Here is a 10,428-nt window from a genome sequence, read left to right on the forward strand (position 1 = left end):
GTATATATTGTGTGTGTGTGTGTGTGTGTGTGTGTGTGTGTGTGTGTGTGTGTGTGTGTGTGTGTGTGACATAACAAAATTCTTAGAAACTCTTCTAACTTTAATTTTGTGAAACACATTTTGTAAATTCTGCATTGAAGATGTTTTTCTAATGGAGAAAAATTTCAATTGTGCCAAGTTCACCTCTACGAAGAGAACTACAACCGTCTCCCTCCATCTGAACAGCCAGAGAAGCACTGCATAACAGAAATATAACAGAAATGAGATCTTCTTTGTGCTCCTTATATTTGCAAACCAAATAGGCATTTTTAAATATTCTAGTAACCACATTTAAAAAAGTAAAAAACAAAAACAGGTGACATGAACTTAATACAGAAATTTATTTAATGTAGTGCATTCAAAATCTTATTATTCCAGCATATGATCAATATAAAATTTATCCTTTAGACATTTTACTTTCTATTTTCATTCTATATCTTTAAAATCTTGTGCTTCACATTTACAGTCTATCCTAATCAGATGCTAAATTTTCTAAGTGTAAGGTAAATATAGTTCTAGCAAATCGAGAAGGTAGGCTTAATGAGAAATTATTTTATACCTTATCAGTTTAAATTTAAACTGATTAAATTAGATGAAATTTCTAGCAAGTCAATAAGGTATGCCTAATGAGAAATTATTTTATACTGTATCAGTTTTTAAATTTAAATTGATAAAATTAGATAAAATATTTTAGGAAAGATATCCTTAGTCTCATTATTTCCACTTCAAGTCCTCAATAGCCACATGTGGCCAGTGGCTGCCATGCTGGAGAGCACAGACCTGGACAGGGAGCGCGTCACCAGTTCACCACAATGACATCCACTGAGACTAGAAAATACAATCAGGTCTTCAAGGTGACAAACAGGGGTCTATATAGTCTTGCTTAAAGTAATCATGGGAATTGAATTTTTTAAGAAAGGGATAGAGGAAATTATTTAACCAATATTTAACTCATACTAAATTGATCTGCATTAGAATTTCTAAATCCTCCTAAATTACAACACATTTAACGTTTTATATCTAGATGTGTTTTGGAATAAAAGTGGATAATATGAAATTCTATTTATATTATTTATAGAAAATAAAAAGATGAGAAGGAAAATAAATAAATAAATAAATAAATAATACTATTTGTGGCAAATTCCTGGCCTCTAAAATTTATCTTGGATAAAAGTGGATAATATGAAATTCTATTTATATTATTTATAGAAAATAAAAAGATGAGAAGGAAAATAAATAAATAAATAATACTATTTGTGGCAAATTCCTGGCCTCTAAAATTTATCTTGGATACCATTAGCATAAAAAAAACTAAAAACAAAGAAAAGCAACAAACAAAACAAATCCACAAATAGTGGTTTGATTGTAACAAGTAATAATACCTTTAAGTAGATAATAGCGTTCCACAAAACAAATAATAACACTGTAATCAGTGATTTGAAAATTAAATCGGAGAATAGCAGATCCTAAACGATATTTTTTTACATATTACTATGGAAGTTCTTTACACTAAAATGTCATAAAATAAAATATTAAAAATTTCAAAATAAACTTCTTGAAAAGAAAATTATTTTTTTTATTCAGAAAGCTAAGTGGTATTAAAGTTGAAATAACTGATTTTTTTAATGTGCTCTACAAAGCAAGTAACCAAAAAAAAGCAACATAGAAAGCCTGAAGACTCCATCCTAGTGCACATAGGTGAAAGTCTGACAGGTGGCAAATTTAATATGGAAGACTCTTGACTAAGTGATAAAACGGGCCAGAAATTGATTAATCTCTTTGAAGTACAAGGCTGAGTGGAATGTGCTATTAAGCGTTCTAAAGTGACAACTTCATTTCCTTCAGTGCAAACTATACTTAGGAAGGAAAACTGCTTTACTACAAAATCATCTATTTTGTGGGCTTAAGAGATTTCAGCGGGGTGACATGTCTTCACCTTTCTGGAATGGGTTAATTATTGTAAGGCTCATAGCAAAACAGCAGAGTATGTTCCAGTGATATTTCTTATTGCTTTGCCCAAGGTTGAGGTAAAGAGAAGTTGCATTTGTATGCTGTGGAAGCCTTCTTTCAAGGTTGAAGATAATGGAAAACTGATCCTGAAGAATACTTGTACTTCGTAAGGAGTTAGAGACCATTATTAAGGTAAAACAGTAACGGCTACATGATGCCAAGAGGCTGGTCTTTGATTTAAACATAAAGAGCTACCTGACTTGACTATTTTGCTTCAAAAACATTTATCAGTTGCAAAGTTAGATCAACTATATCTGCAAAATTTATTGAACTAAATAAATAGTTATTCTTTAAAACAGACCTAATTAATGTTACCTGACTTTTCTATTGCATATACATCATTTGCTGGATGGTATTGGACATGTACAAATTGAAGCCCTATTAAGACACTACCCTGTAATATAGTTAGGTCTAAAAGGCTAAGTCACAATGAGGAGTAGAATACAGAAATCCATGGATATTACATTCTGTCCGTGGCTGCTCACCCCAAAATATATTTAAACCAAACCCCAACTTAGTCAGTGTTTTATGATTGACTTCTAGCATATATTATATGTGCATATGTATTCATAATTTAAAATAATATCAAATCAAATTCATGTAATCAAAGTACTTAGAATTTTACCTCTGCTTATAATAAGATATAAATTTTAAATTTCGAAAAGTACATTCATTTTTAATAGCATACAAATTTCAATTTAAAAAAAAAAACGCTAATGTGTGTAGAAATGATTTTATCATTTTTATTTGATGCCATATGGGAGCTAACACTCGAGGGATAAAACTTTTCAACAATTTTTCAAAAGCAAAAAAAAAAAAAATTTAAAAAAAACGCTAATGTGTGTAGAAATGATTTTATCATTTTTATTTGATGCCATACGGGAGCTAACACTCGAGGGATAAAACTTTTCAACAATTTTTCAAAAGCAAAAAAAAAAAAAAAAAAACTTTAAAACAAAAACTGTTTTGTTTTGTTTTTCTTGTTGCCAGATTACTCTGCTGTGCGCTCAGTTTAGATTCCATGACCCTCCACACAAATCCCTGCCTGTGGGTCTCTTTCGTCTCTTTTGTCTTCTAAATAAAATGTAAGGTTTTGAGCGTAGCATTTGACACTTGCAGGATCTAGCTTCAAGCCGTCTTTGCTCTCCCACCACTCCCTCCATGTGCTCCACAGTTTTCCTCAGTGAAACTATTTCTTCTTCATCCTTAGAATTTTTGCTGATCTTGTCTTTATTTGCACTGTTTCTTCCAGTTCAAACACTCCTGTTGTTTTCTACTTCTTGGAGGGCCATGTCTCTTCCAAGGTTCAGCTAATTACTAGTTTACCCAAAACTGTTTTTTGATTACCCCATCCAAAAGCAATCAGAAGCTCTTTTGTTGCATTTTCACAAACGAGGTGATTTCCGTTCAATTTCTATCACACATCAGATTATAAATGCCCAGAAGGTAGGAATTATTCTCAACTTTTCTTTGCAACTACCACAGCACCCATAATGAACATATATTGACAAAGATTTTAGAGCTGCTCAAAATAAAATCTAAACATTTTTGAGTACACACGTATGCATACACATATGTAGATACATGTACAAGAAGTTTCACACACACATATAGACTAGTAGGGGAAATGTTACAATGTACTATAGAGATGATCCAAATTTTGCTTCAGCTGGTAGCATTTGTCTCAGAACATAAAAGTTTTGTTGAGCGTTAGGACCAGGAGATCTGTTACTTAAGGAGAGTAGCTTCAGATCTAGCAAATTCATTTAGCCCCAAATTTTATTTATATGCAATTCTTTGACAGTCCTTCAGATTTCTACATGAAATACAGATGTGATAAATAAGAACAAAGGGGTCACTGAAGAGAAAGAAACTACTTTCTTTGATATAGAGGCCTGTTGCACTCAAAATGTCTAATGAAATCTTACTTTGTAGGTTACTAAAGACATTGTACCTAATGTTTCTTTGTAATCTTTTGTTTGTGTGACTCCCGAATACAGTCTCCATCTGGCAGGTAGGAGCTAGAAGACAAAATGTTTTTAAGAAAAATATTAAATTATTATTTCTAAGGGCTCTCGCATCCCCCAAATTATGGCAATTTTCGAAGCCAAATACTAATGTATGTCTACGCAGAGTGCATTTTATAGAGATGTAGAAAAGCACTCAAGCTTCAATGTGTATACCAAACCTTGGGAGTGGGGGAGTCTTGTTAAAAATTCAGATTTTCATTTAGTACTTCAGGGTGGCACCTGGATTTTGCATTTTAAGCCAATGCTTCCATTCCAGGAACTGCACTTTGAGGAGCAAGGACATTGAGCAGACACTTGTATTCGACTCAATCGTAACTAAGTATTAAATAAGTTTAACGGCAATACATATAAAGCATGAATACACAAATGCATACATAAGTCATGGTGGAGACTCCAAATGTTAACATAAAATAAAATAAATGTTAGCGCGGGGAGGCCTGACACAGAATTTGTATCCTTACAGCTATCATTTTAAAATTTGTATCCTGTAATCAACAGTGAACACCTCCAGGGATTGTCACCGTTCAATTATTCCTTGTGGCCTATAAACCGTGAGTATCGATTTTCACAAGTACGTCATGGGTCAAAGTCAGTCCCGTAATCAACAGTGAACACCTCCAGGGATTGTCACCGTTCAATTATTTCTTGTGGCCTATAAACCGTGAGTATCGATTTTCACAAGTACGTCATGGGTCAAAGTCAGTCCTAAAGGGAAGCAAGATGGAAGGTGTGTCCTCAGTGAGAGCAACAATTAACCCTCAGCACAAGAACCTACACTTTCCTTTTCACACAATAAATGTGACAGAACCTGTACTGCATTGTGAAATTCATTGTTTGGTCACATGAAAAGGTTGAAGGATCTGACTTTGTTATAATACCATTAGATCTATTTGTCAAATTTTTCTTCACAATTCGTCTCATGGTTTCTTGGATGCATTTTTGACACATGTTTCATTTAACAAGTCCATATTAAAGGCTACAAATTGATATGTGTCCTAATTCCCAGTTGCTTCTCATTATAAATAGTTGTGCAAAGATACTTTGTAAAGGAAAAAATTATATACGGATGTAGCTCTGGTTAAAGACTTGTGTGAATACATGCAAGCCTTGCCATGTACAAGCTTCTGATGCAAAGCAAGAAATGTTCCATGACTTTAAAGAATGAACCAGGCCATAACTGAGGCAGTGCGTACCGAGCGTGCAAATAAACGTGGTACAGTTGATAATGTAAGGTTGACTCTGTGAGTACACGTGCGGTAAGGGAGGGAGACAATCCATGAAAGTTGCTGGAGGAAGATTAAGGGATGTGCATTTGTGGAGAGGCGGGACACAACCGTAACAGCGCCTTCATATGGGAGAAACAGCAATTTGGGCCAGATGAGGAACATTACGGAGAGATTCACATTCCAGTTAACAACATTGGCTTTGCTTTATTTCTGTTTTTATTATTATTATTTTTAATTTGACAAATACTTTAAAGATTTAAGTGAATAATGAACTAGAAATCTACAAAAATGCAGGCCATAATCTTGAAAAAATGAATTTAGTTTAATGGATAGTAAGGAGTCATTGTAGACATAAGGACTTGTACAGATCATTAATCCCAAATTATCTCCATCAATAATTTAAAAAAACTTAAGCGAATATATGTTTAAAAATACACGCACACAGATCTCTTCCCCTTGTATAACTGATTAAAGTCTTGTTTTTTGTCACTGAGGTATAGACCTGTTCTAAGGACTTAAGAAAAACTCTTAGAAGTTTTATTACCTCATCAGAAAAACAAAACATCTGTTACATGAATCACTGGACTAGCTTGACATTGTTTTTGTCACTGAGGTATAGACCTGTTCTAAGGACTTAAGAAAAACTCTTAGAAGGTTTATTACCTCATCAGAAAAACAAAACATCTGTTACATGAATCACTGGACTAGCTTGACATTTATTCACAATGGATGTTTAAATGATTCAAAGAGTTTAAAAAGTTCCATCAAGCTATTTTGAGTTTTGTAATTATGTCATCCTTAATGATAATAGATCATCAATAACCTCTTATTTTAAACATATGGATGGTATTAAATTATTTTCCACTGTTGACTGATTGAGGAGATAAATTGATTATTTGTTACATGGCTATTGACAAATTTTATATATCCACTGAACCAGAATCTCCCATCACCACGCTGCAAAAGTTACAAGAGGAAGTAACACCAAAATACATCCACTCTGCTCTGTTACCTAGGCAATGCAAACAACACATCTGATCGAAAAATAGATTAAAAAGATCAAAAGAACTCTGATTAGATTTCGATTTCAAGTGTACCTGCTTATCTATTTTGTTCCTCCCACGCTGCTATTAATAGACAAGTGTGGGTGTTATACTGACTACCTGAAAATGCCTGGAATAAATATCCATCTATGTATTGATGCCATCCTATTCATACATTTTGATCATGTCATCACAGCTAATAAACAATTCAGTTTTAATTTTAATAAAACGCATTCACTATCTTATTGCAACTTATTTGCTGATTCAATAAAAATCATGTTTTACTTGCCTTACTTTTACTTGCTTTGCTTTTCCACAAAATACACAGAAATTACTTAAAATAATTTCTTATGCATAATGGGGAAAAAAAGTTTAGGTATGAAATTGTTTTATTAAGAATCTCAATATGGATTTCAAAAGAACATCACCACTACAAAACCTACATCCAAATTGCAAGAACATAAAGCGATGCTGGATTATCCAGGCTGTGAGACTATGAGGACAATTTATGCAGTCAATTCTAGTTGCCCGCCAGGGAATTACCAAAGTCTCAGGGCAGTGGCATGTAAGGTTCTTGTGGTTTTGTAATAGATGTCTGTTCTTTAATGTCAAAGAGACAATGGGTTAACAAGAAATGGCAAACAGCAGAGTTAGGAAAAATATCTGTGACAGTCTTTTAAGGATATTCCTCTTTCTTGGTAGAAATGGGTACAGTAAATGGGTCCAGGTGTACCTCTGATTTCTTGCATGTGAGTCGCATTCTAATGGGCTCACACCAATATTTCATCTAGTCCCATGGGGCTGACTGGTTTCGCTAGTGCCTATCAGATTAGGTGCTGATCCCAGCCCTTCAGCTTTCACAGAACCCTCCAGCCAGCACTCTACCACGTCTGCTCCCCACTTACCTGCTCAGCACCTCTCTGCAGCCTCTCTGCTTAGGGCCTCAATTAGCTATCTCCAAGTGTTATTTACTTTGCTTCTCTTTCTGTTACTTAGTGCCTGAAACTGCTGATCTTTTCCCAGAGAATCTGTCATTCTTACCAGAATATTCTTCCTCCCTCCTATCAGCACATTTCTCCAGTTGTGTTCTACTGAGAATAAGGAAGCCATATAGACAGCACTGTGCCGTTTAGTTGACATGCAACCAGAGAACGTCATGATAAGAACTCATTTGACGTATTCAACATTCTAAAGTACCTGTCTGGTAATAATCTCTACTTCTACTGAAATACTAAATTATTTCCCACTCCAATTAACAGCCATTCATGACTAGAGGAGAAATATAAAATGAATGTCAACATAAAATTCTCAGTAAAACACTAATACAATTTTTTGTAAACTTAAAAAGAAAAACAATTTCTACACCTTAAAATACAGCATGTCGAGAAGATAATTCAAAGAAAACATTTATTTTAAAATAACTCCATTTATAAGTTCTGTGTATAATAAAACTGAGTCTCATCACCATCTTTTAGTCTATGAAAAGGAAGAGTCACTCTGAGGTTATTATTTTCAGCAGACACAATTAATTCTTATATCTTCTTGATTTATTGAAATATAAATTAATTTGAAAGAGTTCTACACAGACTGGGCAACATGGGCAAATCCCCCTGTAGTATGATTGAACTTAGATGTTTTTGCTATTCATTATGGATTAAACTGTGTCCCTGCCAAATCTGTTGAATGTCTAACCTCCTGTACCTCAAAATGTCACATTATTTAGAAATGGGGTCATTGTCAACATAATGAGTTAAGATGAGGTCTTAGTGGGGTGGGGTGGGTGCCTGATGCAATATGCCTCGTGTCCTTACAAGAAGATGACCATGTCGAGATGCAGACACAGAGTAGAACACCACATGTGAAGACAGGACTGGAGGGGTGCAGGTCAAAGCCAAGAAATAGCAACATGGACAAACTTGGAGAAAACTATGTTAAGCAAAATAAACCAGGCGCGAAAAGAGAAATACCACCTGTTCTTACTCATATGTGGGAGCTAAAACAAACAAACAAATGAACAAATAAATAATAATAATAAGTTGAACTGTTAAAAGGAGAGAGAAAGACTGTGGTTACTGGGGGTGGGAAGGGGGGGTGGGGCCATAGTGAGAGGCTGGTTAATGGACACGAAGTTACAGGGAGATAGAAAAAATAAGTTCTACTGTGTACAGCTGACCCAGGAATCTATAATTCACAATGCTGTACTGCATGTTATCAAATAACTACAGGAGAGGAGATCAAATGATCACATCACAAAAAAATGATTAAGTTTTGCAATGATTAATATGCTAATTATCCTGGTTAGATTATCACACATTGTGTACATGTATTGAAATATAACTGTATAACTCATAAATATGTATAATTAATATGTTTCAATAAAAAAGTAATTTAAAAACAACTAAGAAATGTCTGGGGCTACCATAATCTAGGAGACATTCATGGAACAGAATCTCCTTCAGGGTATTCAGGAAGAAATAACCCTGCAGACAACTTGATTTTAGACTTTTAGCCTTTAGAACTGTGAGAAAATGTTCTGTTGTTTTTAGTCACCCAGTTTGTAGTACTACTTTATGGTAGCATTAGTAAACTAATATATCATTTAATATTAATATAGGTGATAAAAGGAGGTTGAAAAGAGCAAAAAGAAAGTCAGCCATAGAAGCAAATCATACCAAATTATGCCAGCCTTTGTAGCCTAAACTCAAGACATTCTCTCTCTCTCTCTCTCTCTCTCTCTCTCTCTCTCCCCCCCTCTCTCTCTCTCCCTCCCTCTCTCTCTCTCTCTCTCCCCCTCTCTCTCTCTCCTTCCCTCCCTCTCTCTCTCTCTCTGTATGTGCATGTGTGTATATATACATGTATGTGTGTGTTTATATGTATACATATAATGAGGTAGATTTCTCATTTCTTTTCAATGTGATTCATACTTGATTTTCACATCAGTATATGTGCATAATAAATAAAATTATAAGTGCCTAAAGAGAAGGGATAATTTATTCCTTATAGATTAAAGTAGATGATTGTAGATCAGTGTGATGCTTATTGAACAGGCGCACAAGGTAAGAAAGTGTATGAACATGAGGAAGGCAGACCCCCACCTCCTGATTGGCTCAGGACAGTCCCAGTTAATGTCTGTTGTCCCAACTCAATTTCTAAGTTCCTTGTTCCACTCTCAAAAAGGTCCTGGTTAGATGATGAATTATATTTTCACAGAACAAGTAATGTAGAAATATAATATCTAGTTCTTATTTGGGCCCTGACTATTCTTAACCTCAGCAAGTCACTGAGGGCTCTTTGTAAAATGAAAATTGTAATATTCTATTTTTCCTCTCAAGGTCAGTATAAAATAGAAATGACATGAGTGATGTGGACGTGCCTCCAAAGTTATAAGCATTACTCAAATGCCACACATTTTTACCACAGTCCCAGCAAAGTGTTAGCACCCAGTTGCAGGATGCTGATTTCTTCTTAAATGTGTGCTATTCTTCTGTAGCTGTACTAATTATAACTCATTTTCTTGGTAGACATTACAATATGTCCCTGACCTAATTCTTTTGCACTAGTAGTTGCCTCTGACTTGTTCTAATTAACAGCAAAGAGAGAGAGAAAAGGAGCTAAAATTTATTGAAAGCCTACCTCATTATAAGCACTGAGCAAGCGCTTGACATGGATTACGACAGTAATGATTGACATTTGTCGAGATTTCACTGCATACCAGGGACTGTGCTAACCAGTTCGCATAGAATGAAATATTTAATGTTCATCGCCCATCTCTGAAATGGTTATAATTACTGCTATTACAAATAAGAAAATGGGATCCCAACACATCAAGCAATAATATCTCAAAACACGACTTCATATTCAAAGTGCCTGATTCTCATGATGGTTCTGTTTCTTATGAACCGTGTAACATGGACAAATCACGTAACGTCCCTGTCCTCTTTACTCATCTGACAATGGGCATAATCATAGTACCTACTGTAAAGAGATATTATCTAGATTAAATGGATTAATATAAGCAAGGGTTAAAAAATGCCTAGTACCTAAAAAGTGCTTTGTAAATGTCAGTGGTGGTTGCTGCCA

Source organism: Galeopterus variegatus, unplaced genomic scaffold (genome assembly GCF_000696425.1).
Source record: "Galeopterus variegatus unplaced genomic scaffold, G_variegatus-3.0.2 Scaffold2004, whole genome shotgun sequence".
Taxonomy (NCBI): Eukaryota; Metazoa; Chordata; class Mammalia; order Dermoptera; family Cynocephalidae; genus Galeopterus; species Galeopterus variegatus.